Below are 5,664 nucleotides of genomic sequence, written 5' to 3' on the forward strand. Positions count from 1 at the left end.
TGCGCAACATCCGTCACAATCTCGCCGCAGACGGTGGAGCGACTACCATAACTTCCGGCAACAGCTCTCAATCAAATACCAACAACATGTAAACATCACATCTACGATTAGTAGGCAACAGCCAGAGCGGATAAAGTAAAACGACTATTTCCTCTATTTGGCCCTAGAATTGAATACATACTAGTACAAACATAAAACATGTACAAGCAATTGTATATTTGCATGCCAGTAGCAACATTTCCCAATGGTTAACAGCTTGTTGTATGTATGTCTACCAGCTGCTGTTAATTAGGTACAAATTGAGTGTGTGGTGTGATATGTGGGAAGCGTTGGTCAGCACTGTCTACATTATAAGTAAAAAAAAAATACGAAACTCTGAATTATTACACTGCCATTAAATATTGCACACTTTTGTGATTTTTCTAAGAAAACATAAGTCTTTCTTTTCTCTAAATTTCAAATTTCTTTAAATTCAAAATTTGAATATGAATTTTATATTTCCTGCGAGGTATTTTTATACCCTGAACAGGGAATATTAAGTTTGTCACGAAGTTTGTAACACCAAAAAGGAAGGGTCGGAGACCCTATAAAGTATATATATACATGACCAGTATGTGTAGCTGAGTCGATTTAGCCATGTCCGTCTGTCTGTCTGTCTGTCCGTCTGTCTGTCTCTCTGTATATATACGAAATAGTCACTCAGTTTTAAAGATATCGTTTTGAAATTTGGCAAATGTGATTTTCTCTTCAAGAAGCTGCATTTGTCGGAACTGCCGAATATCGGACCACTATAACATATAGCTGCCATACAAACTGAACGATCGGAATCAAGTTCTTGTATGGAAAACTTTCACATTTGACAATAAATCTTCACGAAATTTGGTATAGATTTTTTTCTAAGACAACAATGTAATCTCCGAAGAAATTGTTCAGATCGGTTATCTATAGCATATAGCTGCCATACAAACTGAATGATCGGAATCAAATGCTTGCATGGGAAACTTCCTCATTTGACGATATATCTTCAAAAAAATTTGGTATGAATTATTTTTCATAGAAACAATGTAATATCGGTAGAAATTGTTAAGATCGGCTTACTATAACATATTGCTGCCATACAATCCGAACGATCGGAATCAAGGGCTTGTATGGAAAACTTTCGCATTTGACGTGGTATCTTCACGAAATTTGACATGCATTACTGCTTAAGGTAACAATGTAATCTCCGAAGAAATTGTTCAGATCGGATTACCACAGCATATAGCTTACATACAAACTGAATACATAGTTATTAAAAGAAATGCACCTGTGAAGGGTATATTAGCTTCGGTGCAGCCGAAGTTAACGTTTTTCTTGTTTTAGCTTCATGTATTTACATTTATGGATAACATTTTTAAACGTAAATATTTCGCCGCCTGTCTTCACTTTTTTCATATTAATACGAACCTATTTAAATAACTCCAAGGTACAAATACAACTGAACATGATAATTTTTAATGTAGCATTTCCAAATTTATGCCTCACACTATGCGACTATCTTTAGGTCCTGCTGATTGTCATCTCAAATGCAATTTTCACTGGAAACGAAATAAGTACGTTTGAACTGAAATGGAAAATCGTTAGAACTCAAAGAAATTCGTAGAATCAAGCATTCTGCCCCTTGTATTCGATAGGTGCGTCACAATCAGTCGGGTTCCATTACACAGTTTCGTGGCATGATGATTGCGAAACATAATAACGACCGATCCTACTTTGAGACGCAAATGATGCGGTGGCATACCAAGCCTGTCCAAAGAACTTAGAAATACCACAGGATAATTCACGGCGTCGTCATCATTGTAAAGACGATCGATCGATTTGTATGAGCGTAAGTCTCCCTGAATTTGACTTTGAATCTTCCAGTTTGTAATGGGGTTTCGTCCATAGCTGAGGTATGCTCAGCCGCTCTAGGGTCAGCCTTGGGACCCACGAACCCTTAGCAAATAAAAGATTTAATTCAATAGATGAAGTGTCCACAAAAGAAAACAGCTGTTTTTAGGGATTTTCCGGTAATTATTCGAATTTTTCTCTCCGTAAAAACCATCCTTGAACCTCAACGAAGATTAAAAAAAAATTATCAAATTTGGTTCAGTCGTGTGAAAGTTATGAGCGCACATACAGTTTGGCGATTCATTTTTATTTATATAGATATGATTTGGATATGTATTAATGAATATTTTTGAAATAAAATTTAGTTTAATCGCACTCCTAAACTTCCTAAATATAGACCAATATTTTATGTAATATTTTTATTTTTGTTGTTGAATAAATGTATTGTACTGCTTAAAATAATTTTTGTTTAGGAACTATAAACGCATAAATTATAGTATGTATATGCATTGCAGAGTCAATTTAATATATTTATAGTTTTCGTGTTCATTTCAAATGTAATTAAGGCCTAATACTTAGCTATATATAGTACATGATATTAAATATTTATAAATATGAAAAATATACTTTTCTTATGTCTTTTGCATATTTGAATGAAGGCTCATTAAAATTGTATACTTGACATCACTTTTCATCCAAATGTGTTAGTGGTTTTTTTTGTAAAGAACAGTAAGAGAAATCAAACTGAGTATGGTGTGTATTAGGGTGTTCGTTGTTTCCCAAGTTAATCTTTTATTAAATTCCCCTAAAGTTTCAAGTTTTGTCCTTAGAAAAACAGTTCCAGTTTCAATTGTATCTAAATTATTTTACTTTCCCCATATATTTATATGAGATTTTTCGATCTTTTGCAATAAAGTTTTTAACTCCAAAGCAAATAAATCCTAAACTTTGAGTAACAGTTTAATATGAAATTTACTGTCATACAAAAAAGCGTAAATGATTTTTTTAATGAACCCTCTTTTCAAAGTTATGTATATGCGGTAAAAGTTATGCATCAAATATACGCTTTCTGGCCTAATAATGTAAATAGGCATATTTATCAACGAAAATGTTTTTTTTTTTTTTTTTTTTTTTTTTTGTCGATTGCTGTTTTGTTTCGGGCTCATACGCATAGATCCATGATTCGTCACCTGTGACGATCTTATAAACGTCTTTGAAGCACCGCGATCGTATTTTTTCAGCATTTCTTTACACCAATCCACACGAGCCTTTTTTGAGCGATTGTCAAATTGTGTGGGATCCAACGAGAACAAACCTTTTTTACGGCCAGGTGTTCATGCAATATCGAATGTATGCTGGTGGGAGAAATGCATAGGCATGCCTCTATCTGAAGGTATGTTACATGACGGTCTTGCATTATCAGTTCACGTACGGCATCGATGTTTTCTGGCACAACGGCTGTTTTGGACGACGAAAATGTTCACGAGTTAATTCCTTTTTCTGGCCGAGATGATTTTTTTAATTCCCTGTAAATAAAACAATTCACTATTAAATGACAAAACGTTCTAACTGATGTTATGCTAAAAAATGTCAAACTTTCCAATGAAAATGTCAGATTGCACCTGGCAACACTTAGTGTTGCCCTAGGCCAGAATATATATAGCAGCTCTCGTACTGTATTCACATAGTACACCAAAACGTATGAGCAACACGTAATGTACAAACCACTTGTATGGATGCATCGGTCTATAGATGTTTATTTTAATTGCACATAACTTTTGAAATCATGTTTTTATAAAAATGGTATCAAAGCAACTGCTGTAAAACAAAAAATTTTATATTAGAATATCGCTTTTCAAAGTCGGATATTTATTTACTTAATGCAAAATATTAAAAATCCCATGTTTTTCACATGAAAAAAGAAATATCTTATCAATCGAAAGTAACGAGCTGGTTATAATAAATCTGGTTTAGGGTACAAACTAAAACTTCCGCTGGTGTTACCACAAAAACAAACAATTTTGTAAATATTGGACACCTTAATATTGTATATTTATATATATGGTACAAAGAACCCTAAGCAACAGATGTTGCTTTACTTTTGTTTTGTATTGTTATAATTGGCGACAATGCGCTCGACGCCTCAGCTGATTGTCATTTTACGGTTGCGCAAACTGGTTGCCAGTGACAATTTTCTATTTATTTTAATTTGTTGCTTATTGGTCCATAACGACCAAGAGACACTACGCTTCACTCCACTTATTTGATCGCTGGTAAAGCAATACCGAATCTAAATATTCTTTTCCATACAATTTAAGAACTAATTAGATTTTTTAAAAACTTTTTGATGATATTTCTAAGAAATTTAAAAAAAAATGAAATATTTTTAAGGTTATACTTCTTATATGAGTTCGGAAAAGGTTGCGATAGATTCAGGTTGCGCAACTTTGTTCAATATGAATCTACGCAACCTTGCTCAATATGAATCCACGCAACCTTGCTCAATATGAATCCACGCAACCTTGCTCAATATGAATCTAAGCAACCTTGTCTGCGAAGATGATCGAGCAGCAAGCGAAGCGATGACAATCGGCGATCGTTTGTTCGTTTCTTTCGGCACAGCTCGGCTTTTCTACCAATCACATTGTTATCATGCTTATACAGTTGTTGTTTTTGTACAACAATGTTTCAATTTTTGGTTGCTGACATATTCAATTAAAAATAAATTCTGTTGGGATTCGAACCTACGTGCTCGTCGTAACTTTTCAAGCGCTTACCACCAACACCACCATTGACACTTGCATTGCGTTGTCCTAATTATGGTTTGGTTATGCATGAAAGAAATATACAATAGATCGCCGATTGTTACCTCTTTCCTTGCTGCTGCTGCGCATATGTACATATGTTTGTATGCTTGTGCATTATTGAAGTTATGCTTCTTTTTCTTTCATTGTCTTTCATTTCTGGGAATTCTCAATTATTTTGCGTATATTTTGGTTGAAATACTCTGCGTTGGCCGTTGAAAAATTAAGGTTGTACTTTACTTTTTATACTTTCTGTGTCTTCATTTAAATTTTTTGGAAATCGACCCGCGGTGACGAGGTATATCGTTTTATCTGACAGCGTGAGGTTTATGAACTTCATTTCTAATATTGTGTTGTGGCATATTAGAAATGATGTTTCTTCGAAAATCGCTCGCTTACAACGGATAAAACGACTTCTGAGTGGTGATTTTAATGAATAAATTTCAAGGTTTTACGCAAAAATAATGCGGTCAATAAGTACAGTACGCTTATGTATGCTTGCGCATTATTTTTCTTTCGTTTGTCTTTCATTTTTGCGAATTCTCAACTATTTTATGTGAATTTTTTTCTTTCGTCTCTCTTTTTTTTGTACGAATTTTTTGAATTTCTGAACGCGCACATGCGTATACATACATTCATATGAGCATGTGCAGATACACAAGATAGGATAGAAAAATGTATGCCTTTTAACATCGTATACTATACTAATAAATATATTTCGTACTAATAGAAATTAAATTTATCACAGCAATATTATGTATATGTATATTAGGTATATTGCTGTGATAAATTTAATTTCTATTAGTAAGAAAAATATTAATTAGTTTAGTATTACGATGTTAAAATGCAAAATTAAAGACTAAGTCCGTCGAGATTCGAACCTGCGTTCACGTTGTGACTTTTTATGTGCTTACCACCAACACCACTATTGACACTTTCGTGGCGTTGTCTTAAGTATGGTTTGGTTATGCATGTAAGAAATATACGATGG

The 5,664-nt window shown here is 33.8% G+C and overlaps 1 pseudogene; it reads left to right on the forward strand.

Annotated features, from left to right (window-relative positions):
- Positions 1-4,898: 4,898 nt before the first annotated feature.
- Positions 4,899-5,098, forward strand: LOC126754297 (small nucleolar RNA U3; annotated as a pseudogene).
- The last annotated feature ends 566 nt before the right edge of the window (positions 5,099-5,664 follow it).

The sequence above is a fragment of the Bactrocera neohumeralis genome, chromosome 3 (genome assembly GCF_024586455.1).
Source record: "Bactrocera neohumeralis isolate Rockhampton chromosome 3, APGP_CSIRO_Bneo_wtdbg2-racon-allhic-juicebox.fasta_v2, whole genome shotgun sequence".
NCBI classification, from domain to species: domain Eukaryota; kingdom Metazoa; phylum Arthropoda; class Insecta; order Diptera; family Tephritidae; genus Bactrocera; species Bactrocera neohumeralis.